Source organism: Humulus lupulus, chromosome 2 (assembly GCF_963169125.1).
Source record: "Humulus lupulus chromosome 2, drHumLupu1.1, whole genome shotgun sequence".
NCBI classification, from domain to species: Eukaryota; Viridiplantae; Streptophyta; class Magnoliopsida; order Rosales; family Cannabaceae; genus Humulus; species Humulus lupulus.
In genome coordinates, this window is record NC_084794.1 from 25,849,077 (window position 1) to 25,877,034 (window position 27,958).

The 27,958-nt window shown below is 37.4% G+C and overlaps 1 long non-coding RNA gene and 2 other non-coding genes across 3 annotated transcripts in view; all 3 read right to left on the minus strand.

Moving 5' to 3' along the window:
• LOC133815916 (uncharacterized) overlaps positions 1–21,665 on the minus strand; it is a 40,208-nt gene extending 18,543 nt beyond the window's left edge. Inside the window, exons 1-2 of the long non-coding RNA XR_009884904.1 lie at positions 21,405–21,665; positions 20,875–21,340 (exon numbers count right to left, since the gene is read on the minus strand). This is a non-coding gene — a long non-coding RNA (uncharacterized LOC133815916). The remainder of the gene's footprint in view (positions 1–20,874; positions 21,341–21,404) is intronic.
• On the minus strand, positions 2,415–2,521 carry LOC133820067 (small nucleolar RNA R71). Its single transcript, XR_009886501.1, has one exon. It is a non-coding gene; the product is annotated as a small nucleolar RNA R71 (small nucleolar RNA).
• LOC133820757 (small nucleolar RNA R71) lies at positions 13,323–13,429 on the minus strand. Its single transcript, XR_009887157.1, has one exon. It is a non-coding gene; the product is annotated as a small nucleolar RNA R71 (small nucleolar RNA).
• Positions 21,666–27,958: the final 6,293 nt, after the last annotated feature.

The following is a 27,958-nucleotide window of genomic DNA, read 5'->3' on the forward strand; positions in this document are numbered from 1 at the left end:
CCTAATCTCCCAAAATCAATAAAACCCAAGCTTCAATGCATCCAAAAACTCATCAAAACACAAAATCCAATCCAAGCTTAAAAACTTTAAAAACTTAGAATTTAAAACTTGAATTACCTCCGATTATAACGTTTCTCACTATAAATCATCCAACTAATAAGCTCCTAATCTTCCTTAGAATCGCTATGCCTCGATCCGCGCTTGACTCCGAGTCCTAGAACTCAAGTGATAACTCTATGATTTAGAGTTATTTTTATTAACTTTGAACTTGAATTTTGGGTGAAAAGAGTAATGAGTGTGATGTTATTTGTAAGTTTGTTTAGTTTTTTACCTTTCTTTTCTAGTTAGTGTGTTAATTCAAGAGTCTTGTAAATTGTTGGTAGGAATAGTAATTAATTAAGTAATTGTGTGTGCTTTGTTGTTTAGGAAAGGAACTTTTGACTCGCCAAGGGAAACTAAGGAATCCAAGGAAAAAGGGGACAAAAAGCTGGAAATACTGCTCAAATGCTGGAGGCCGAAGTGTTAGCAAATCTAGAAATTGGGGACTGGTGTGGACAAGAGCCAGCTAACCTTTCTTCACTTATCTCAGCGCCTATGTAGCACCCACTTAAAAATTAGGTTAGCTGGTTGAGGTGGCGTGGATTAATGGATCAAGAAAGGAAAATGGGCTTTCTAATTAGGGTAAGGAGAAGAGGAAAGTACCCTAAGGAGAGGACAGCCGAGATCAACTAAGGAAAAGAAAGAAAACACAGTACGGTCTTTACCCAGCAAGAAAGAGGAAAAAGAAAAATTGCAGAGAGATATACACAGTAAAATCAAGTACCCAAAAGAGGAGATCCACGACCAAAGAAGGAGGAGGACGATGGAAACTGATTCTACTTCTTCTATCTCTTCTATATTTTTCTTTTGTGTAGTGTATACTCTTCATTCTACATTGTGTGAAACTGAATATTAGTTATGGATGAACAATATCTAGTTTGGGTTGTAATTTTCAGTTTGAACATGAGCTAATCCTTTTGAGATTTGAATGGCTATGGAACCTGATGTTATGAATTAATGATGAAAATTGCACGAGTTTAGCAGCTTGCCTTTGTTCATTCAAGTGAGATGAATGTTAAATGATTGTTAATTACTGGCCATGACTAACAATTTGCTTAGCTAGATCTGATTCTGGAAAGGTTATTTCTAGTGGAAATAACTTGGAAGATGCAAGAGAATTACCATGTTTAGGTTGTTCTTAGTGAGTAAAATAGGGATATTTTGCTACCTTGTATAACTTGAGAATTGGTGTGTAATTGCTGTTTTGCAACCTGATTAAATATAGGAATGTATTAAATCAAGTTGTAGAATTAATTCGCTGAGTTTTGGGAAAATCTCAAGTGCTTATCTTAGAATTCTGTTAACTCTGTGCAACTTTGCTGAACGAATGCTGTAACAACTGGGCAGATTAACATAGGGGCAAATAGCTATTCAGATCTATTAATCCATAGACACTTTTTCTTGAATTCAATTTTGCTATCATTTCAGTTATATTTTTAAATAGATTTAATTGCAGTCATTTAATTTCAGATTGATAGTACAATCATTCTCATAATTTCTTCCTTTAATTTTAAATTGTTGATTAGTTGGTTTTACATTTGCTTGATTTTGCAATCCCTGTGGAGACGATACTCAACTTACTACTATATAACTTGTTGCCGACTGTGTACACTTGCACATTTTATTTGCTTAAAATTATGCAACAAGTTTTTGGCGCCGTTGCCGGGGATTGAAAATTAAAATTCTGTATTATCAACTATTTTGCAATTTATTTCTGTTTGTTTCTAATTCTTCTTGTTTGGGTTGTGTGTATTTCAGGTTTAATCTAGTGCATGAACGAACAAGAAGAATCTGAACTTGCTCCTATTGACCCCGAAATTGAACGTACTTTTAGACAAAGGAGAAAGACACAAAAGGCTAAAAGCCGCTGCATCATGGCTGAAAATGATGGAGAAGCAGGGGGTGAGCGAAACATGGCTAATCTTATTGTTTTGGCGGATGATAGAGCCAGAACAATAAGGGAATACGCTGCCCCTATGTTCAACGAGCTCAATCCGGGCATTGTGAGGCCCGAAATACAAGCACCCCAGTTTGAGCTCAAACCTGTCATGTTTCAAATGCTCCAAACAGTTGGGCAGTTTAGTGGGATGCCCACGGAAGACCCTCATCTCCATCTTCGCTCATTTTTGGAGGTGAGCGATTCTTTCAAGTTACAAGGAGTAAGTGAAGAGGCGCTAAGATTAAAGTTGTTCCCGTTCTCTTTAAGGGATCGAGCTATATCATGGCTCAACACCCTTCCTCCCGATTCGGTGACAAATTGGAATGACTTGGCTAATTTTTTTTTAAGAAAGTACTTCCCTCCCACGAGAAATGCAAAGTTTAGAAGTGAGATTATGTCGTTTCAGCAGCTGGAAGATGAGTCCACTAGTGATGCGTGGGAAAGATTCAAAGAGCTTTTAAGAAAATGTCCACACCACGGTATCCCACATTGTATACAAATGGAGACATTCTACAATGGTCTCAATGCAGCCTCTCGAATGGTCTTGGACGCTTCAGCCAATGGAGCCATTCTTTCCAAGTCTTACAACGAAGCATTTGAGATTTTGGAAAGGATTGCAAGTAATAACTATCAATGGTCAAACACTAGAGCTCCTACAAGTAGAAATGTGGCGGGAGTTCTTGAAGTAGATGCATTAACGGCTCTAACAGCTCAAATGGCCTCAATGACCAACATCTTGAAGAATCTGAGTTTGGGAGGAAATATTCAGCCAGCCGCTGCCATTCAAAGTGCAGAAATTTCATGTGTTTATTGTGGAGACGGGCATACTTTTGAGAATTTCCCTTCAAATCCAGCCTCGATTTGCTATGCGGGTAATCAGAACTTCAACCGCAACAACAACCCATATTCAAATTCTTATAATCCAGCGTGGAGGCAACATCCAAATCTGTCATTGGGGGGTCAAGGAGCAAGTTCAAGTGGAGCGCCAGCACAAGGGAAATAGTCATGTCCACCAGGTTTTTCTCTACAACCAAGGGCTCAACAACCTCACCAATCTCAAGGCTCTTAATCTAGTTCCTTGGAGAGTTTAATGAGAGATTATATGGCAAAGAATGATGCTGTGATTAAGAGCCAAGCAGCTTCTCTTCTCAATCTGGAAATTCAGTTGGGGCAACTGGCCAATGATCTGAAAAATAGGCCCCAAGGTTCTTTGCCTAGTGATACCGAGAATCCAAGGAGGGATGGTAAAGAACACTGCAAAGAAATTAATCTACGGAGTGGGAAAATTCTGGAAATTAATGATGAGAAAACAAAAGGCAGCAAGGAGCCCACTTCAATCCAAACTGAAGGGGAAACGAGTAAAAAATCAGCTGCTAAATTTAGCCCAGTTGATACAGCATCGGGTCAGCATTCTGCTGCAGAAAAGACTTTACACAAGCCACCTCCACCATTTCCTCAACGTTTTAAAAAACAGCAGCAAGATGGGCAATTCAGGAGGTTTCTGGATGTTTTGAAGCAGCTCCATATCAATATTCCCTTAGTGGAAGCCTTGGAGCAAATTCCCAACTACGTGAAGTTCTTGAAAAATATTTTGACAAAGAAAAGGAGGCTGGGTGAGTTCGAAACAGTTGCTCTAATAGAAGGTTGCAGTGCTATGTTGAAAAGCAAAACTCCTCCTAAATTAAAAGATCCAGGCAGTTTTACAATTCCATGTTCCATTGGTGGGAGAGATGTGGGAAGAGCTTTATGCGATTTGAGTGCTAGTATTAATCTAATGCCTATGTCTATTTTTAAGAAGTTGGGCATTGGTGAAGCTCGGCCAACCACAGTTACATTGCAGTTAGCGGACAGATCAATGGCTCATCTGGAAGGGAAGATTGAGGATGTACTAGTGTAGGTTGACAAGTTCATATTCCCGGCCGATTTCATCATTCTTGACTATGAAGTGGATCGAGAAGTACCCATAATATTGGGGAGGCCATTCCTTGCCACAGGGAGGACTTTGATTGATGTGCAAAATGGAGAACTTACCATGAGGGTGAACGATCAACAAGTGAGCTTTAGTGTTTTCCAAGCCATGAAGTTTCCGGATGACATAGAAGAATGTTCTAGTTTGAGTGTACTTGAAACACTTGTGGCTGAAACCTTTAATAAAGAAATTTGCAAGGCTGATTTGGGGATGAATACCTTTGAGGATGATGAAGAATCTAGCAATGAAGAGGAGTCCCAAGTCACTTGGGTAGAGTCCAGCAAACCATCCATGAAATTCAGCAAGCATTTTGAGTCTTTAAATCTGTCGGAAGGGAATTTTAAGCCTCCAAAGCCCTTTATCCAAGAACCACCAAAACTGGAGTTGAAACCGCTGCCCAGCCATTTAAAATATGCCTACTTGGGGGACAATGAAACGCTGCTTGTGATTGTTTCAGCGTATTTGGGAGCTGAAGCTGAATGTTTACTGCTAGAAATGTTGAAGAAGCATAAGAGGGCAATCAGCTGGACTATGGCAGACATAAAAGGCATTAGCCCGACGTTTTGTATGCATAAAATACTGCTGGAAGCTGGCTGTAATAACTCTATTGAGCAGCAACGAAGGTTGAATCCCATCATGAAGGAGGTAGTTAAGAAAGAAGTGATTAAGTGGCTGGATTATGGCATTATGTACCCGATTTCAGACAGCTCTTGGGTCAGCCCAGTTCAGTGTGTCCCTAAAAAGGGAGGAGTTACAGTAGTGACTAATGATAACAATGAGTTGATTCCCACAAGAACGGTGACTGGTTGGCGAGTTTGCATGGATTATAGGAAGCTTAATAAAGCCACTCGAAAGGACCATTTCCCGCTGCCATTTATTGACCAAATGTTGGATCGGTTGGCTGGAAAGGAATTTTACTGTTTTCTCGACGGATATTCAAGTTATAACCAGATTTCTATAGCTCTGGAAGACCAGGAAAAAACAACATTCACTTGTCCCTACGACACCTTTGCCTTTAGGAGGATGCCGTTTGGCTTATGCAATGCCCCCGCCACCTTTCAGAGGTGTATGATGGCGATTTTCTCAGACATGGCAGAAAATATTCTTGAATTTTTTATGGATGACTTCTCAGTATTTGGGGAGTCTTTTGACAATTTCTTGGCTAATTTGGAGCGAGTTTTAGAGAGATGTGAGGAGACAAACTTGGTTCTCAACTAGGAGAAATGCCATTTTATGGTGAAGGAAGGCATAGTTTTCGGCCATAAAGTCTCTCATAAGGGCATTGAAGTAGACAAGGCAAAGTTGGAAGTGATTGAGAAATTGCCACCACCAACAACCGTAAAAGGCATTAGAAGTTTTTTGGGGCATGCAGGGTTCTATAGGCGGTTCATTAAAGATTTTTCGAAGATCTCAAAACCCCTTTTATCATTGCTGGAACAAAACCGCCAGTTTGAGTTTACTAAAGACTGTCATGAAGCATTTTTGACTTTGAAGAAGGCATTAGTTACTGCTCCAGTCATTGTTGCTCCCGATTGGTCTTTGCCATTTGAACTAATGTGCAACGCTAGTGATTTTGCTATTGGGGCGATACTTGGGCAGCGAAGAGAGAAGATTTTTCACTCTATTTATTATGCAAGCAAGACACTAATCGATGCTCAAATAAATTACTCAACCACCGAGAAGGAGTTGCTGGCTGTGGTGTTTGCTTTTGACAAATTCAGGTCTTATCTTGTGGGAACGAAGGTGATTGTTTACATCGACCATTCAGCAATCAAGTACCTCATTGCCAAGAAAGATGCCAAGCCAAGACTTATCCGTTGGGTTCTTTTGCTGCAAGAATTTGACTTAGAAATTCGAGATCGAAAAGGCACTGAAAACCAAGTGGCTGATCATTTATCTCGGCTGGAAGCAAGTGGTGACAGTAAAGATGAGATGCAAATTCAAGAAACATTTCCTTATGAACAGCTGCTGGTTTTAACTCAAGAGACTGCTCCATGGTATGCCGATGTTGTTAATTATTTGGTGAGTGGATTACAGCCCCCAGATTTTACTAAATAGCAGCTTAAAAAATTCTTCCATGAGGTGAGATTCTACTATTGGGATGAGCCTTACTTGTACAGGCAGTGTGCAGATCGAATGATGCGGCGTTGTGTGCCCGAAGAGGAAGTTGCAAGCATACTAGAACACTGTCATTCTTCTCCCTATGGTGGACATTTTGGGGGACAAAGAACAGCTACCAAAGTCTTTCAATCGGGCTACTATTGGCCTACCATTTTCAAGGATGCTCATGATTTTGCAAGAAGATGTGACCGCTGCCAAAGAGTTGGCAATATTTCAGCAAGGAATGAGATGCCGCTGAATTGCATTCTTGTGGTGGAACTCTTTGACGTTTGGGGAATCGATTTCATGGGACCATTCCCACCATCTTTTGGCAATCTTTACATATTATTGGCGGTAGATTACATCTCTAAATGGGTCGAAGCAGTAGCAAGTCCCACAAATGACTCCAAGGTAGTGATGAAGATTCTCCATAAGCAAGTGTTTACTCGGTTTGGAACCCCACGGGCTTTGATAAGCGATGAAGGTACCCACTTTGTGAACAAGATCTTAGCAGCCTTGTTGGCCAAATACAGTGTGAAACACAAGGTTGCTACTGCCTACCATCCTCAAACTAACGGGCAAGCCGAGTTGTCAAACCGAGAGATAAAAGGGGTTCTTGAAAAAGTTGTAAATCCTAACCGCAAGGATTGGTCGTAGAGATTAGATGATTCGCTGTGGGCGTACCGTACAACATAAAAAACACCTCTCTGAATGTCCCCCTACCGGCTGGTTTATGGGAAGGCCTGTCACTTGCCTGTCGAGCTGGAACATCAGGCATTTTGGGCCCTCAAGAAGCTGAACCTTGATCTTGACGCTGCTGGAGAAGCCCGCATGTTACAGTTGAATGAGCTTGAGGAGATGAGACTGTTTTCGTATGAAAATGCCAAGCTGTATAAAGAGAAGACTAAAAGATGGCATGACAAGCGAATTTAGCATAGAGTGTTTGAAGAAGGCCAGCGAGTATTACTTTTCAACTCGCGGCTGAAGCTGTTCCCAGGCAAGCTCAAGTCCCGTTGGTCGGGACCATTCACCGTAGTTAAGGTGTACCCATACGGAGCTGTTGATGTCAAAGAAGATCAGTCCGGGAGGGTATTCAAGGTGAATGGGTAGCGGCTTAAACAATACCTTGGAGGGGAGGTCGATAGAGCAAAGACCTCCATCATTTTGAAGGATGCTTGAAGGAGAAGGACTATGGGCTGCCATGTATTTAATGTATCACACTTGGGCAACCCATGAGTGAAAGAGACAGATTGTGAATAAATAATATATGTAACTAAGTTTGGGGTGTATCACCCTTTTTAAAGATATATATATAAATAAATAAAAGAAAAAAAAAGAGAAAAATATATACTATGCATATAAACTGTTGTTTTCTGGCTGTTACTAAGGATTTTGTTTGGTTGGAACAATTTTATGCAGGTGTAAGGAAATAAATGTGCAGAGTGGGGAACTTGGTGAAGCTGGTGTTAAAGGTAGAGGAATTTTTAGAAAGGTTGGGAAGTCCCAGTTGTTACAGCAATTCCTCAGCATTTATCAGGGACACATGAGGAAAAATGCTATGCTATGAGCTTTGCTATATCAACTGGGAGCATTTTATTCTGAGAAATTTTGAGGCCTTATATAAAAAAAAAAAAAAAAAAGGGAGAGAAAAGCTATATATATCAGTTTAATATATAATATCGATTTACTATATATATTATTTTTATTTTATCATATATATATTCGTATATTGGCTATATATATCCATATATTCCCATACCCCATACCTCTCTATCTTCCACCACCCACGAAAACCTCCCCCCAGAAATCCCTCAGCCACCGCCCAGTACTGCCTCTAAGCCTCCCAATCACCACAAACCCACAGTCGAGCCACCCTCGTCGAGCCACCACGACACCACGAACCCAGCGAAACCCACAGCACCGAACCCACGCCTCCACCTTCTTTCTTCGTCCCACGCCGCAGAATTCCATTCGACCCCACCACGAACCCATCACAGCCACGACCCACGAACCCACGGCCCATTGCCAGCGCCGCCTAGACCACACGACCCGACACCATACTCAAGCCTCAACGGGACTCACGGCCTCCAGCTTACCCATTCAAGTTTCAGGGCATTCTCTTATTCAGTAAGCTTCTTCTTGGCAGAGCATATTTCTGTAATTTTCATGGAGTAGGTATTTTGAGTTGTTGATATTCTGTTGTATTGCCTGGTGATATACTGTGAAAAATTTCTCTTTGTGGGGAGGCCATTAATTGGGTTGCAGCACTTGAGAATATTAGCTGATTTATTACTGACTGACCGAGGCTCATCACCATAGCCACATTTCGAACACATATCTCGTTCCGTCACAGTCACCATGCCTAAAGTGAAGTACTACGCCCACATAGCCAAGAAGAAGCCATTCTCTGAAGTCCCCAAATTTGCCTCTGAAACAGCAGAGGTAAAATCCTATGCTTCTATCTGCCACAAATATTTCTACATGGAGCGAGGCCTGATAGCCGCGAATGCCAACTTCAGCGACCTGCCCGACTGTTTAATTGATACTGTCACAGAGAGGAATTGGGAGACCCTGTGCTCAACACCGAAACCAGCCGTACCCGAGTTGGTCAAAGAATTCTATTCCAACTTCTTAGCCGAGCAATGGCCTACAGAAATAATTGTTAGAGGAGTAGAAGTGCCATTTTCGGCTGAGGTCATTAACGAGATTTTCTTGTTGGAGCCAGTCGAGTGCGAGTTCACCAAGGGACGTGAACAGATGTCTGACGAACTGATTCAAGATATTATACCCGAGCTGGCCAAACCAGAGGCCGAGTGGGACATTGATGAGAATGGAACGTTTCGTTTTCGAAGAACGGATCTGCAACATGAGATGAAATGCCTCTACAGCTTTGTCCAGTCTACCTTGCTCCCAACCTCCCACGATTCCACAGTGAGCAAGGAGCGCATGTGGATGCTCTATTGCATAATGAAAGGGATGTCGATTGATGTAGGTTTCGTGTTGGCGCAAGAAATTTTTGACTGTGCGCATCGGTCCAAAGGCAAGCTCTTCCTACCTTCCACTATTATCGTTATATGTCGTGAGGCCGGTGTCCCGGTGTGGCCAGAGGAGGGGCTGGTTCCAACAAAGAGGCTCATCAGTTTTGGCCCGGCCCGTGCTCCCAAGACTAATGCTGCTTCATCCTCAACTTCGAGTGATCCCATCCTGGAGCAATTGACCAGGCACGGGCAGATACAAAACCAGATGCAGCTGAGGCAGGAGCAGATATGTGAGCGTCTGCACACCCTGTGGACTTATGAGCAGCAGAGGGATGCAGCAATGAGGAGTGTGCTGCAAAAGGCTCTGCCCAAAGCTGGTCCATAATTTCCAGCGTTCCCAGATCAAATTTTGAATCCTTGGACTGACGATGTTGATGACAAAGAGGAGTCCCATGGCGAGGACTCTGAGTAGAGGGGGTTTCCTTTCCTTGTTATTTTATTTTCTGTTAATTTCTGTTATTTTGTGTTTTGTGACTGTTCTTATTGTGTTTTTAGTTTAGGTTGTTTAAATTGTGTTTTAGCATTGAACTTTAATAGTTGTGATTGTGTGTTGTTTGTATTTGTGCTTGAGAGATACTGTTGTTTGGTTTGGCTTAGCGTAGCGCTCGATGATGATATCATCCACCTTCCTCCATTTGTGTTATGCACTGATTTTATGTATTAAATATGCTAGTTTGGGTGCTATTGCTATCTTTAATGCCATCTATTATTGATTCTTTCAATAGTTGTGTGCTTGTGCTATCCCACCATGCTTTGGATCTCTAGTATAACCAACATCTTGAGAAAGTTTAAGCTTCTAGAATTGGTTAGTGTAATCCTTGAGGCGAAATCCTAGCTAGCTTTACCAATTAGAAATGATCTAGGCCATCCTTGGACGTTTGGGCCTTTCAAGCTTTCCCATTGTATATTAATTCCCCTTAGTCACCCTTAGTTGAGCTAATTTACCTATTCTTTCTTAATACCTATCATTAATGATAACCCACTGCTTAAATTGTTATTTTTAACTTTCATTAACCAAACCTAGCTGCTGAAATTTATCAAGAACAGATTATTTGCAGTAAGTTTGGGGTGAGTGGGGTTAGTTTTTAGCCATGTGGTGAGCTATTCCAAGTTTCATTTGTTAGCCACATTGGGGACAATTATGGGAATTAAGTTTGGGGTGTGTGGGAATAAGATCACATAAATATTCATATTTCTCTTGCTATATATATATATATATCTTTACTGTTACAATGAGTTTAGTAAAAAAAAAAACAAAAAAACAAAAAAACAAAAAAGAGAGAGAAAGAGGCAGTTTTGAAGCTAAGTTTGGGGTGTACAACCCCCTATCCCAAAAAATGTTGGAGGCTACTCTCTATTGTTCTAGTTGAATTTGGAAATAAAAATAGCAAGAGAATTAGAGCTAAATCAAATTATTCATTGTGGGTTAAAAATACATTTTGGGTGAGAGCTTGAGAAAAAAAAAATAATAATAAGAGAGGTTCTTGATAAGTTGAGGTGGTTAGGTTATAAGCCATTAGAAATATTATCTTTTATCCTACCCTAACCTAAGCCTTACACTACAGGCCGAGTAAAGTCCTTTTGATCTAAGGGGGTAAAGCTAGACTACATTAGTGGAGAGGGTTGCACTAATTCAACCTATGGAAGCAGATATTTTTAAACTTGAGGATCAAGGGTAGTTATTAGAGGAATTCAAGGTGTTGGTGGGAAGTATTTGCACACTCTAGTGATTGGGTTACTTTTGGGAGGCATTAGTGATATCAATAGCACTTAAAATGAGTTTGAGACATATAAAGTCAAGGCAAATTCACTACCATCATATCATTCCATTCCACATAATTCTGAGAGCATTTTCTTCGCTAAGCTATGACTGATTGATCAGTACTCTCTCATTTACAAATATATGTTTGTTGTTGTCTTAGTGTTTGTAGTGTTTATTTTGCTTCTGTTTTTCATTACTCGAGGACGAGCAATATGCCAAGTTTGGGGTGTGATAAATCTATGATTTAGAGTTATTTTTATTAACTTTAAACTTGAATTTTGGGTGAAAAGAGTAATGAGTGTGATGTTATTTGTAAGTTTGTTTAGTTTTCACCTTTCTTTTCTAGTTAGTGTGTTAATTCAAGAGTCTTGTAAATTGTTGGTAGGAATTGTAATTAATTAAGTAATTGTGTGTGTTTTGTTGTTTAGGAAAGGAACTTTTGACTCGCCAAGGGAAACTAAGGAATCCAAGGAAAAAGGGGACAAAAAGCTGGAAATGCTGCTCAAATGCTGGAGGCCGAAGTGTTAACGAATCTGGAAATTGGGGACTGGTGTGGACAAGAGCCAGCTAACCTTTCTTCACTTATCTCAGCGCCTATGTAGCACCCAGTTAAAAATTAGGTTAGCTGGTTGAGGTGGCGTGGATTAATGGATCAAGAAAGGAAAATGGGCTTTCTAATTAGGGTAAGGAGAAGAGGAAAGTACCCTAAGGAGAGGACAGCCGAGATCAACTAAGGAAAAGAAAGAAAACACAGTACGGTCTTTACCCAGCAAGAAAGAGGAAAAAGAAAAATTGCAGAGAGATATACACAGTAAAATCAAGTACCCAAAAGAGGAGATCCACGACCAAAGAAGGAGGAGGACGATGGCAACTGATTCTACTTCTTCTATTTCTTCTATATTTTTCTTTTGTGTAGTGTATACTCTTCATTCTACATTGTGTGAAACTGAATATTAGTTATGGATGAACAATATCTAGTTTGGGTTGTAATTTTCAGTTTGAACATGAGCTAATCCTTTTGAGATTTGAATGGCTATGGAACCTGATGTTATGAATTAATGATGAAAATTGCACGAGTTTAGCAGCTTGCCTTTGTTCATTCAAGTGAGATGAATGTTAAATGATTGTTAATTACTGGCCATGACTAACAATTTGCTTAGCTAGATCTGATTCTGGAAAGGTTATTTCTAGTGGAAATAACTTGGAAGATGCAAGAGAATTACCATGTTAGGTTGTTCTTAGTGAGTAAAATAGGGATATTTTGCTACCTTGTATAACTTGAGAATTGGTGTGTAATTGCTGTTTTGCAACCTGATTAAATATAGGAATGTATTAAATCAAGTTGTAGAATTAATTCGCTGAGTTTTGGGAAAATCTCAAGTGCTTATCTTAGAATTCTGTTAACTCTGTGCAACTTTGCTGAACGAATGCTGTAACAACTGGGCAGATTAACATAGGGGCAAATAGCTATTCAGATCTATTAATCCATAGACACTTTTTCTTGAATTCAATTTTGCTATCATTTCAGTTATATTTTTAAATAGATTTAATTGCAGTCATTTAATTTCAGATTGATAGTACAATCATTCTCATAATTTCTTCCTTTAATTTTAAATTGTTGATTAGTTGGTTTTACATTTGCTTGATTTTGCAATCCCTGTGGAGACGATACTCAACTTACTACTATATAACTTGTTGCCGACTGTGTACACTTGCACATTTTATTTGCTTAAAATTATGCAACAAGTTTTTGGCGCCGTTGCCGGGGATTGAAAATTAAAATTCTGTATTATCAACTATTTTGCAATTTATTTCTGTTTGTTTCTAATTCTTCTTGTTTGGGTTGTGTGTATTTCAGGTTTAATCTAGTGCATGAACGAACAAGAAGAATCTGAACTTGCTCCTATTGACCCCGAAATTGAACGTACTTTTAGACAAAGGAGAAAGACACAAAAGGCTAAAAGCCGCTGCATCATGGCTGAAAATGATGGAGAAGCAGGGGGTGCGCGAAACATGGCTAATCCTATTGTTTTGGCGGATGATAGAGCCAGAACAATAAGGGAATACGCTGCCCCTATGTTCAACGAGCTCAATCCGGGCATTGTGAGGCCCGAAATACAAGCACCCCAGTTTGAGCTCAAACCTGTCATGTTTCAAATGCTCCAAACAGTTGGGCAGTTTAGTGGGATGCCCACGGAAGACCCTCATCTCCATCTTCGCTCATTTTTGGAGGTGAGCGATTCTTTCAAGTTACAAGGAGTAAGTGAAGAGGCGCTAAGATTAAAGTTGTTCCCGTTCTCTTTAAGGGATAGAGCTATATCATGGCTCAACACCCTTCCTCCCGATTCGGTGACAAATTGGAATGACTTGGCTAAATTTTTTTTAAGAAAGTACTTCCCTCCCACGAGAAATGCAAAGTTTAGAAGTGAGATTATGTCGTTTCAGCAGCTGGAAGATGAGTCCACTAGTGACGCGTGGGAAAGATTCAAAGAGCTTTTAAGAAAATGTCCACACCATGGTATCCCACATTGTATACAAATGGAGACATTCTACAATGGTCTCAATGCAGCCTCTCGAATGGTCTTGGACGCTTCAGCCAATGGAGCCATTCTTTCCAAGTCTTACAACGAAGCATTTGAGATTTTGGAAAGGATTGCAAGTAATAACTATCAATGGTCAAACACTAGAGCTCCTACAAGTAGAAAGGTGGCGGGAGTTCTTGAAGTAGATGCATTAACGACTCTAACAGCTCAAATGGCCTCAATGACCAACATCTTGAAGAATCTGAGTTTGGGAGGAAATATTCAGCCAGCCGCTGCCATTCAAAGTGCAGAAATTTCATGTGTTTATTGTGGAGACGGGCATACTTTCGAGAATGGCCCTTCAAATCCAGCCTCGATTCTCTCAGTCGGTTTACATTTCCTTCACCTGTTTCTTGAGGATTTCTGAAGTAAAGCTCAGAGGAGAGCTGGGATAATTAAGCATCAAGGATCCTAGTCTAAGATTGAGAAATTGGCAGAGATTTAGCAAGGATTCATCAGCACTTGAGGTAAGACACTAGAGTTCTTCAATTTCTATATCTGGTTTTTGAGTTATGGTGCTTAAGTTGAATTGGATGGAACCTTAGGGAATTCAAGCTTAAGGCTGAGGAGAAGCAAGCCAAGAAGGTCTAGAGACAGCTTGTGGTCGAAATTCTATCAAAGGTATAAAGCCTAAACTCTAACTTTGTTGTTCAGCTGGTTTTTACTGAGTTTTAGAGCTTAGGAGTGGCTATGGTGAATTCTAAGTTTGTGGATGCATGTGCTTGAGTTCTAGGTGTTTGGGGTGCTTGGGATGAGTGGAGTATGGTCATGAGGTTGTTTTTGAGTTTGGGAAAGAGTTGGAAGAGTTTTGGTTGATGTTGGTTCGAGAAAATCGCAGAAGAGAAAAATTGGTGCTGGGCTGTCTGTGACTAGCGCTACAACGCTAGCCTTTGGGCGCTGTAGCACTAGGCCATGGTGCTGAGGGGGTTTTGGCTTCTGTCTGTTGCACTGTAGCGCCCTTCCTTGAGCGTTGTAGCGCTACCCTGCGTTTTGAAGGGGATTTTGGGGTTGTTTGCAAGGGTTTTTGACCTAAGGTTTGGGGTTTGTGTCCACCACCTTGTTTGGTGGAACTAGGACTTACCGGGGGCTCGGGATTGACCCCGAGGCTAGGTTTTGGACTTGAGGTTCGATAATGACTTTAGCCATGATTGTGTTTAGGTGAGAGCTAGGGCTCGAGGGGGATCGTGCTCAAGGAGTCAGGGGATCAAAGCTAGTGAATTGAAAGGTAAGAAAACTGCACCCGATTATATGTTTGTGATGGGACTAAGTGCTCCCGAGAATTGTATCATGTCAATGATGGTATTATGCCATGGGACATGTAAAACGGCTTAAGAGTGCCGTACATAGTATTTACGCACAGGGCGCGGCTTGGCCACTTGTAGCCGAGAATATTCACTGAGCTCGGCGTAAGCGGGCCGGAGTCAGTGGGATAACGGAGGGAGCAGCCTGAGAGTGCTAGCTCTAGTTATAGTTTGAGCAGTGATATGTGATATGAGTTTATATGCTTAGTATGTGGAATACTTGAGTATACTGAATGGTTATATGGCTGAGATTATGTGATGCAATGTGAGATATTGACTTGTTTGCTGATTGCTTATGTTCTGTTGTTGTTGTGTTTTCTTGTTAGGCCTTGGCTCACGGGTGCTACGTGGTGCAGGTAAAGGCAAAGGCAAGCTGGACCAAGCCTGAGATGGAGTGCTCCGAGGTGAAATGTACATAGCCAGCCGTTCGATCATCATGGTCGAGGAGTGGATCAGGACAGGGATTACCTAACCGCTTGTTTTGCCTTAGTATGGCTGACTATTGTATCTGAGTCTTATAACTTTTGTAAACGAACCTTAAACTTGTATTTTTGGGATCCCGTGTAAACAAATAATGTTTCTTAATGAAAATGTGGCTTTCGAGACCAAACCATTTTAAACCCTAGTTCCTTTGCAGTTTTAGTAACACAGTTTTAATTAAATGACTTGATTAGCAAGTCTGACACTTTATAAACACACAGTGTAACGGTCTTGGCTATCCAGGGCGTTACACTCGGGGTCCCGAAAACGCCCATAGGGGTAAAATAGTCAAAACTCCCATAATTTCCCCTGATCTTACTAACTCTCAATTTATCATCAAATATTTATTCCCATTACTGAATATCCCAGTAATGTGCTAAATACCCATTGACTCACTCCGAGTCATGTATAAATCCCGTTGTGACTTTCACATTAGCTTACCTCCTAGGATCGTCTCGTGCTGAGTAACCCTAGCATAACCAAATAATAATGAAGCACCACACACATGCCACATTTATGTCAAATATGTCCGAAATGACCAAAATATGAAAATCACTCAATTAATCAGAAATAGGTTCACATGCATATTCAATACACCTAAACATGTATATCAAGTCATATTATGATATAACTCACATATTCACATAATGATACACATAAATATCACATAATTCCAAGATTTGCCATCTTGGCCCCCTAATCAAGGCCCTAAACCTTATTAGGAAATTTGGGTCATTACACTTTAATTTTATTCCAGATTCTGTTCTTTAGTTTAAATTTATTTGAATTATATATTTTACAAATATATAAATAAGTTAAAAAAACTCAAACAAACTTTATGATATTAAAATAATAAAAAAAACAAAATATTTTTAAATATATTTATATTAAGGGAAGGGTACTAAATATAATTCTCACTCATAATGATTAAATACTAAGTAGAGGATCCATACCTCATGTCTTACGTACAATATTTAGAAGATTATTATTGTGTTGTGATAATCAAAGTGTTATTCAATTGACAAGAAACAAATTCTACTACAAATATAACTTTTTTCATAAGCAAAATGTATTGGCTAAAGATTGATTGATATTTTTGTACATGGAATTGATGCTAAAATTAATTTAATATTTTGAGTTTTGGCATCAATTTTGTACTGACCTTAATACTCAAATTAAGGCGTCAGTGATTTACTGACTCCTATAAGTATAAGTTAAAAAAAATGTCCAGCTTAAAGTAAATATAACATTGATTTAACCTAATTTTTCTCTTTTCCTAACCCTATCTCTATCACTCGGCCACCCATGTAGTTTCTCCTCCCTTTTTCTCTCTCTTACTCCCAGTCTCTCTCTGATTAAGTGCACTTCGACTCACTTAGACCAACTGATGAAGACATTGGATGGGGGATGCGCTCTTTACAGTGAGTGATAGGGACACACTACTACAAAAAAGGCTTTTCTCTGCGGTTTTTTTACTCAATACACTGCGGTTTTCGAGAGTATTGAAAAGCGCAGTGTATTCGACCGCAGAGAAAAGTGGTATGCCAACCGCGGAGAAAAGTGTCACTTTTCTCTGCGGTTGTAGTAAGCCAACCGCAGAGAAAGATGTACTTTTCTCCGCGGTTTTTTTAAAACAACCGCTGAGAAAGAAAGACTTTTCTCCGCGGTTTTATTGAAAAAACCGCAGAGGAAAGTAGTGTAATTTGTCAAAACTTTGACGAAGCATAACTTTGTGCTCAGTTCTCCGTTTTTGGTGTTTTTTTTTAACTTTGGTATTTTTTCGAGATCTATCTAGTTGCATACAGAATAAACCTGAAAACCTGAAGAAGAAAAAAACAAAATTTTCAGGTTTTGTCACCAAAAAATCTGAAGAAAAAAAATTCAGCAACCAAATTAATGATTTATGAAAAACCTCTCAAAATTTTGATTTCTATTTGTCTATTTCACACAAAATAAACTCTAAAAATAATGATGAAAAAAAAACAAAAAACTATACAAACAAAGATATATAGATCATTACCTATTTTGAAGCTCAAGAACACAATGCATGCCCAAAAATACAGTGAAAATGGACAATTTTTCGACCAAATCCTAACCATTTTTACTACCAAAAACCTGAAAATTGACAAATATTAAGCATCAACTTCAGTTTTTAACTAAGATTTAGCTAAAAAAGATGAAAAAAAATAGTAAGATTAAGGTTGAAAGACATACCGCCGCTGTTGAAGAAGTTTTTCATGAAATGAAGTAGGTTTGCGAACCTTGTGGGGAAGAATGAGTTTATATATAGGTCTGGAACCTTTTATTGAAAAAACCGCAGAGAAAAGTAGTGTAATTTTTCAAAACTTTTAACAAGCATAACTTTGTGCTCGGTTGTCCGTTTTGATTGTTTTTTTTTAACTTTGATATTTTTTCGAGATCTATCCAAAGAAAAGACTATTTTCTTTGGATAGATCTCGAAAAAATATCAAAGTTAAAAAAAAAACAATCAAAACGGACAACCGAGCACAAAGTTATGCTTGGTAAAAGTTATGAAAAATTACACTACTTTTCTCTGCGGTTTTTTCAATAAAACCGGGGAGAAAAGTCTTTATTTCTCAGCGGTTTTCTTAAGAAAACCGCAGAGAAAAAATTTTCACTTCCCACTTTTCCTATTTTACATTGCGTTTTTTAAAAAAACCGCAGTAACAAAGTTCCTAAGTGTCCTTCAATCATTTTCTCTGCGATTTTTATTTTAGATTGAAAAAAAGCACAGAGAAACCCTATATTTGTAGTAGTGACAAACGATAGGGGATGATCTATTCAAGGTAGGGCAGCCCTAGATTGGCGAACAAAGAAGATGAAGATTGTGATTTTTTTTTCCTATTTTATTTAAAAAATATTACAAAATATTTTATTGTAAATAACTCTACACTTTTTGTATGATTAATTCTAGTTACAATCTTAAAGTGGTACAATTTTGATGCATCCCTGTATTGTGCTAATTGATTTGAGATAGAGCTAAATTTAAGCTTAAATATTATTTGATTCATGGTATACCAAACACGAATCTCTAAGAGCATCTCCAACCTTAGCACCAAATTTGGTGTCACACCAACATCAAATTTGGTGTCAAATACTATTTTCACTCCAACCACAACACTAAAAACTACAAAAAAAAAATCTTTATTATTATATTATTTTTTAAAATAAATTGAATATTCTTTATATTATTATATTAATTTATCACAATTATTATATCTAATTAATGTTTTAAATAAAACTACTCATTAATTACATGACAATAATACTATATAAATAATTAAAACTCGATAAATTAAAATATCATATGGCATGTAGTAATATAAAGATTACACCACTAGAGAAAAAATATTACATTCATGGAAAAAAAATATTACATTACATTAGATTAAATTAAACCTAAAAGACACACTTGAAAATATATATTTTAATTTTGTGAGTTACCATATTCGTCCCACAAGTGTTCAATAATGCATTTCGATGTATGTTTAAGTTTGTAATGTTTTTATTGTGTAACATTGACTATGATTTAAGTTTATAATGTTTTATTGTATAATTTTGAGTATGTTTCGTATGCATTACTATGATTAATATTAAAAAAAATTGTAATGTGATTGTGAATGTTGAGAATGTGTACTATTGATTATAATGAGAATGTGATGTTTAATGTGTTCAATTTTAATTTTTTTAATGTGTTTTTAAATGTTTGTATTGTGTAATATTAAAAAAAATACAAATATTTAATAATGTTTTATTTAAAAAATAATTAAAAAATACAAATTATAATTAAAAAAAATAATTTGTGGTATATACAATTTAATCTCCACATAATAAACTAAATTCTAAATTATATATAATAATATAAATATATATAAATAATAATATAAATATATATAATAAAATAATAAAAGAAAAAAAAGATGCAATACCGTGTGCTACAGTACACGGCATATATGTTGTGTACTATAGCAAACACAGCAAAATACAGTAGATTATAATGTTACCTTGGAGAGATACATGCACCAAATACAACATTTTGCTGTTACATTGCAGATGCTCTAAAACATTGGTTTTAGCGTCAATAATGCCATTGATGCCTAAATCCCTTTTTCTTGTTGTGAAAATGCATGAGAGAACAAAGCACGTGGATATTATGCTACACTTCATAAGGGAAGGGATTACAAAAGGTTCAATGAAAGTTGAGAAAGCTTCTACTGAATAAAATCCCTTTGCTAAATTAAAATAATAACTTCTAAGAAATAAATTAGAACATTATTTAAAGTTGATTAATGTTAAGAGCAGCTAAGCCGTTAGGGGCTGAAAGAGTAGTTATTAAAGTTTAGTTATTGAACCACGATGAACAATTTTTTGTTATAGGCTCGAATAACTCAATTTTATCCTAGTTTTGAGTATTTTTTTATGAGATTGTAGGCATTGTGACATGCTACATTCAACATCAGCGCCAATCATAGAAACTATGATTGTTCTTGTCAAGTCTTAGGCATCACAACGAGTCTTGTTTAGCATTGTGGACACCCAGTGATGTTCTTGGAGATTTGGTTTGTCATATTGAAAGTGTCACAATGCTGGTCCTTTAACGTCATGACTTCCAGCTATATTTTCAAGAAAATGCATTTTCGCAAGTTAAAACAATTTTTTAGATAGAATTTGAAAATTAACTTCTTCCTTATTGGTTCTTTTCTATTGCAATGCAATTTTTTGTGTGATATATAGTGTAAATGACTTAGTTTTTTCGTACGTAGTTGATTACAATCTTTGAGAGTGTGAAACACTTTAGAGAAAAACATATATAGTGCTTGGAATAGAGGAAATTTTTCTTGAGAGAGAGAAGAGCGACAGAAAGAATAAGAGATAACTTACCTTTGTTGTAACCATCATTGATTGAATAAGGTTCAGCTGATCTTCGAGAACGTAGACCACCTTAATTGAACCTTGTAAATTATGTTGTGGTTTTCCTTCATGCATTGTTGTGTTAGTGCTCATAAAGTTTGGTAAATTTGACAAGTGCACGCTAGGTGTTTGGTTGATTGTCTTATCAATGAGATTTTGCATTGCTCTTTGTTTGTTTGTTTTTTTGCATCAAAGGGGGAACAATGTGCTCTAGACAACTATTTTGTATTGTGCCCCATAATATATAGATTGGTTTAAAACTTGAAGAAAATAATTTGAATTTTAGTGATGAAATTTAAGCTACTAAAATTGAATAAAAATCATTTTACCTAATGGATATTATAATGAAATTAGACTTGTGATCGTACGTCTCTCATATTTTAATATTTACAATAAGTCTTATTTGTTAATTTTTGTAGTTACACTTTTGAACTTTATAAAACATTGAAGAGATCTTTCTTCGTGTCATATGTTTTGGATAATTTTCTCCAAAATACTTTTCTATATCTATATTTTGAAAATGGAGGATCAAGCTCAAGCACTTAGCTAAACTGCAAGGACTAAAATAATATATGGGTTTATATTTTTCAATTTATAATTGATAATTAACCAAAATAAATAATAAGAACAATATATATACTTGATTAAGCAGCAAGCAGCTAGCAGCCAAACCTTGATTATATTGGAATGGTCCCTTTGATCTGTATTTGCAAAATGGGCATACTCTCCATAGGGCACCGTACGTTCTATTCACTGCTTCTTCACTCCTGCAAATTCATAATTAATCAAGACTCTCGTTTATATTATAAATACCGTTTCTTAATTTGTTCAGATTTGTAATTAATTAAGCGTTACCTTCGTGCTTTGCCATTCCAGATGACACTGGGCGGAACCATTTGGCGAAACGACGTCGTCATTAGAGAAATATCTGAAAGGAGCCCGGGCTTGAATATCGTACCTTTTACAGAAAGGAATCCAAAGGCGAGAGAATTGGGAGCAACCATCGTCTGACACGTAGCACGCCACTCCTCCGCCAAGAGTGACAGCATGTACGGTGTTGACTGTCATTATGGGTGGTTCCAAAGCCACACCCGCCGTCGCCACAAACAGGTCCACCGCTGGTAGCTCTGTCTCCGCCCTGTCCGTACACACGTCACATAAGTAGTTATGAATAAAGAATAATAATAATGAAGTATAAGTACCTTTGTAAGAGGATTTGTGGGTGAGTTTTGAAATCCACTGGGGTCCACTTATTGTTGAGATTGAGGAGGAATTCGAAGGTGAACCAAGATTCGCATAAGAAGGCGAAGAGGCAGGGATAGCCATGTTGAGAGAGGTGAAGAAGACGATAGAGGAGAGATCGAAGGAGGAAGGTTGTAAGATCGATTGCTTTGTTTAAATTGTTTTTTTTATGGGAATTTTCTCGCATAGAGGAGGAACTTCATGGTGGTCAATCATGAGAGAATACGGAGTTGGTAGTACTGGTCTTATTTATTTATTCTTTCTTTCTTTCTGAAGAGATGATGTATCAGTTCAGTGGTAGTGGCTACAATGCAGCTATCAATAATAATGTATCTGATTCAATGAATAATCCTAAAAAAGAATTCCAACACCAATCATTGCATGGTACTATATAAATTATTTGACTTTGTGCCATTGCTATTTTTTTTTTGTCTATACCAAACTAATTTTAACCTAATAAATATAAAATTATTTATTTCCAATATAGTTTTCTAATAAACAATTATGGATGCTGCGACGGTAGGTGCTTTTATGAGTAAGAGTGCTAATGAGGCGTATGAGCTATTAGAAGAGATGGCGATGAATAATTATCAATGACCAACTGAAAGGGGACAACCAAAGAAGGTGGCCGAAATGATGGAATTGGATGTCAGATCAATGCTTACTACTCAAGTAGTAGCCTTGACAAAGCAACTACAAAAGACTACACTCCCATCTCAAGCGATGCAAGTTCAAAACCTATGTGAATTGTGTGGTACAACCCATCCACCCAACCAATGCCCTGCTCTAGATATGAATAACATGCCCATGGAAGAAGAACAAGCTATAGGGAATTACCCGAGACAACCCAATAATCCAAATTCCATGTCCTACAACCCAAGTTGGAAGAACCATCCTAATTTTTCCTGGTCCAATAATCAAAATAATCTACAACCTTACCCTCCACCTCAGCCACAATATCAACATGCCCAAAATAAACCACCGTATCCACAGCAATATGCACACCAACACCCTCCACCTGGATATTATCAACCACAAAATAGACCATACCCAATGCCAATGAAACCAGCTGAACCTCAACCTGATGCACTTAACCAATTTATGACTGAAACCAGGACGCCCATAAGGAGTTTGGAGACTTAAATAGGGTAGTTGGCTACTTTAATGTCGAATAGAGCTCAAGAAAATTTGCCTAGCACTGCTGAAGTTAATCCTAAAGAACAGTGTCAAGCTATTACTTTGAGGAGTGGAACAAGGTATGAAGGGCCAAAGAAGAATCAGTCAGAAGAAGAAGGTCAGAAGGGAAATACACAAGGCATAGACAAAGAGAAGTCTAATGATGAAAAGGTTACTGAAGACCTTAGAAAGGAAGAGGGGGTACCACCTGTGAGCATTGAGCATCATGTTAGAATTCCATATCCACAAAGGCTGCACAAGCTTAATTTGGATAAGCAGTTTGTAAAGTTTTTAGAGGTGTTCAAGAAGCTACATATAAATATACCGTTCGTAGAAGCATTAGAACAGATGCCCAGCTATGTGAAGTTTATGAAGGAGATTCTGTCTAATAAGAGAAAGATAGGTGATTATGAAACAGTAGCGTTAACGGAAGAGTGTAGTGCGATTTTGCAAAGGAAACTTCCTCAAAAGTTACGAGATCCTGGTAGTTTTACTATTCCATGCACGATTGTGGAGTTTGAATGTAAGCATGCACTTTGCGATTTGGGGGCAAGTATTAATTTAATGCCTTTGTCAGTATTTCGTAGACTTGGTTTGGGTGAAGCTAGGCCAACCACAGTAACATTGCAACTGGTTGATAGATCTGTGAAGCATCCACGTGGTATTATAGAAGATGTGTTGGTGAAGGTGGATAAGTTTATATTTTCAGTTGATTTTATAGTTCTTGATATGGAGGAGGATGAAAATGTTCCTATTATCTTGGGGAGGCCATTTTTAGCAACTAAGCAAGCATTGATAGATGTGCAAAAAGGAGAGTTAAGGCTAAGAGTGCAAGGGGAAGAAGTAGTATTTAATGTGTTCAATGCTATGACTTATCCTAAAGCAAGTGACAATTGTTTCTCAGTTGATGTGGTAGAAGAAGTAGTAGGGAGAAGACAATTAATTGAGAATCCACTTGAATTAAGGCTTACACTTAATGATGTAGATGGTGAGGATAATGAAGAGGCGTTGAGTTATTTGAAGTGGATAAAATCGTATGAGCCGTGGACGCATAAAAAGTTTGAAGAATTGGGCGAGGGACCAGAAAGACCATTACCATCAATTCTGAAGCCACCTGTGTTAGAACTGAAAGCTTTACCGGAACATCTCTGCTATGCTTATCTTGGAGAAAAAAAGACTCTTCCGGTCATAGTTTCATCATTTCTTTCAGAAGTAGAGGAGGAGAAGTTGTTGAGGGTGTTAAGGTCTCATAAAACTGCTATAGGGTGGACTCTTGCTGATATAAGAGGAATAAGCCCATCGACAGTTATGCATAGAATTCTTATGGAAGATGATGCTAGACCGACTATTGATGCTCAACGAAGACTTAATCTGAAAATGAAAGAAGTGGTCAGGAAAGAGATTTTGAAATGGCTAGATGCTAGAGTGATTTACCCTATTTTTGATAGTGATTGGGTAAGTCCAGTACAAGTAGTACCTAAAAAGGGTGGTATGACCATGGTGAAGAATGAGAGTAACGAACTGATTCCAACAAGGACTGTGACAGGTTGGAGGGATATGTATAGATTACCAAAAGTTGAATAAGGCAACTAGGAAAGATCATTTTCCTTTGCCTTTTATTTATCAGATGTTGGATAGGTTGGCAGGGCATAACTACTATTGTTTTCTAGACAGGTACTCAGGCTATCATCAGATTGTAATTTCACCGGAGGATCAAGAGAAGACAACGTTTACATGTCCTTATGGTACTTTTGCTTTTAAAAGGATGCCATTCGGGCTATGTAATGCACCAGCCACATTTCAATGGTGTATGATGGTGATATTCTTTGACATGGTTGAGAAGGGAGTTGAGATTTTTACAGATGATTTTTTGGTTTATGGGTCTTCTTTTGACAGGTGTTTGACTAATTTGGAGTTGGTTTTTGAGGAGACGTGAAGAGTCACATTTAGTACTTAATTAGGAAAAGTGCCACTTTATGGTGAATGAAGGAATTGTATTGGGGCACAAGATTTCTAAGAAAGGCGTTGAAGTGGATAGGGCCAAGATTTCTACGATAGAGAATTTGCTACCTCCAGTTTCAGATAAAGGAGTAAGGAGTTTCTTGGGTCATGCGGGATTTTATAGGACGTTTATCAAAGATTTCTCCAAGGTCTTGAATCTGCTGTCCACCTTATTAATGAATGGGGTTCCGTTTGATTTTGATGAGAAGTGTAACCACACTTTTAAGATACTTAAGGATAAATTGATTTCGGAACCTATAGTTGTAGCACCTCAATGGGATTTGCCAATTGAATTGATGTGTGATGCCAGTGATTTTGCAGTTGGGGCAGTGTTGGGACAAAGAGTTGACAAGGTATTCAAAATGATTTATTATGCAAGTCGTACCTTGAATGATGCTCAAATTAATTATGCAACTACAGAGAAGGAGTTGTTGGCCATAATGTTTGCCTTTGATAAGTTTAGGCCACACTTGATTGGGAATAAGGTAATTGTTTACACAAATCATTATGCGATAAAATATCTTATGACGAAGAAAGATTCCAAGCCTCGTCTTATTCAGTGGATTTTGTTGTTACAAGAATTTGATGTGGAAATTAAAGATAAGAAAGGCACAGAGAATTTGGTGGCTGATCACTTGTCTAGATTGGAGGTTGATGAGGATTCTCTTGATAAAGAAGTTCAGATTAATGATGCTTTTCCTGATGAGGAGTTGTTTGAAGTAAGTGTTTGTAAAGATGTTCCATGATTTGCAGACTATATAAATTTTTTGGCTGCAAAGGTTATACCTCCTGAGATGATGGTGGTGTAAAATAGATACTAAGTGCAAGTATACACTGTCAACAAGTAATAAGGTGATAAGAACTCAATATCGTATCCACAAGGATTGTTTTTAAGCTTAAAATTGTGAAATTAAAATCTAGCAAAATGATTAAAAATAAAAGAACCAAACTCAAATTAAATTGAGAGTTGTTTTTTTCTTCTCTTCTTTTTTTTTTTATGCAATTAAAAATAACTAACAACTGAATTTAAAATCTAAATTAATGGAATGCAATATGAAAATTAGTTGATAATGAAATGGTAAGCTAGGATAATTAATTCCCCCTATTATGAAATTACTGGAAACAATGTTATGAAAATGTTGTGGCACACTGACAGTTTACTAATCAAGAATTTTAATCAAGTCCATAAGTTTCTGTCGAAATCAAATGGGTTTGACTCTCTAATTAAATTACTTATGTCTAAGCCAATTTAATTTCAAGAATTTCATATCTAGCACCAATTCTATTAGATTATGCAAGGCAAAGATATATGTCTATACCCTCACAAAATTAAAATCAAAGAAATTAATCTTGCACCATTCAAGTCTCTTGTCCAATAATTATAATCCTTTTCAGCAATCTCAACTATTTCAATCATTTATTAAAGGTGATCAAACAATAGTAAATATTAAGCATGAAAATTACTTAAATGAATAAACTTAAATTAGCATTAAGCATCAATAGCAAAGTTCCACAATTGCATAATAAAGTTTCTTAATTATCCTAACTTTAAGAGAATTATTTCATAGCTTTAAACACAAAATAACTCAACTTATAATCATCCATAACTCAAAATAAAATGCAAGAAAGAATTAAGATCTAAGAGAGAATGGGAAGAAAGCAAGCCAAGAATATTATGGAGTGTCCCCCAAATAGCCCTTCTCTTTTTGTCTTCTTCCTTAGAATCCTCTCTCCTTCCTTCTTTCTTCTAAATTGGGTTCTTTTCTTTGTACCAGTCGGCTACCTCCTTTTTTCTGTCCCTTGCCTCCTCCCCAAAAAGGAAGATGATGATAATCTTCACATGAGCTAGGGCTCCTCTCTCACGTGCAAGCCTTTATTTTGTCTCTTTCTCCAGCTTTTTTGGACCACCAATTAATAAAAGCCCAAACTTCAGCCCAAAATATATATTAATGAAATACAAAGGCCTCAATAATTTATGAAGTGGCAGATCAAAACATGTGAAAGTCCTTAATGCTGCCTGATCAAAATTCTTTGAAAATGCTGCAGAAATTCGATCATTTACTTCGCCATTCAAACACCAAATGTTCTCTACAGTTTCCACTAGATTTCTTGCCCAACTTCAAAAACAAACATAGCATTTATGAGCCTCTTTTCATCATTTTACAAGCATTAACATTTAATAGCCCTAATTAGCAAATTAACAAAAACTACATTTAAAATCATTGTAAATCACTCGAGAAACACAATTTTTGCTCAAAATATTAGTTTAACAATGGTAAAATAACTCTATATCCTATAGTTATCACACCCTCAAACTTAATTCATTGCTCGTCCCGAGTGATGGCACTAATGAACCTAAGAACACAACCCAAACAACACAACAAATAAACAAAATTCAAACGGACGCAAACTCAAAAATAGAACAAGACACAACAAACAAATGGAACCAATTCTTTCATGGATCATGCCAAAGTAGGGGAACAAAGCTCTCAAAATTATTATGCAGATGATAACTCCAATGCGCTCACAAGACAAATTTCACAAGTATTAAGACGCTAAAAAAATCAAGATTTGAATGCTATTCTCGTGAGTGTGTGAATAATTCTTTCCAATCAACTCATATTCCCTAGATCAAGCTAAACCACAATCCTAAGGTTCACTTCATGCTCTCATATGTTGGACTTAATAACCACTCTCTACTAATGTAGTTGGCTAAGCAATTTAGATCAATAGGTCTTTCTTAGGTTGCAATGCTAGCTAGGCTAAAGGTACGGATGGAGGTAAAGATTTTTAAGCTAAAACTTTAAACCTAGCTTGCCTTGGACCCCATAAAACACATCACTTTTTACCCCTATGTACAATTAGAATGAGCCCTTAAAATCACCCAACAAGTCCCACTCTCTTTGCTTTGTATACAAAGTATATGCTAAACTAATACAATTACAAATGCAACTATAAAAACTTTTATTTATTTACAACTTCTTTTTTTTTTTAAATACATACAAATATATATATTTTTTCGAAGAATAAAACAACAAATAACACTAAATCAAAAGAACAAAATCATAACTACAATAACTTGAGCATATAAATGTGTATGACTATTAACTGCGAACACCCCAAGAGAGAAATAAACTTCTTCTTTACTCCCCCAAACTTAATCAAGATTATATCCAAGACAAGCTAAGCTTACAGTTTGGAAGAGAAGAAAAATAAAGGATATTCACAAAGGGATGGGCTATTCAATTTCACGATTCATCAACAAAATGTTTAGGCCATTAAGCTCAAAGTGGTTCAACTAGGGATAATTTTCAATAGGGTAGGCTCGAAAAGCTCA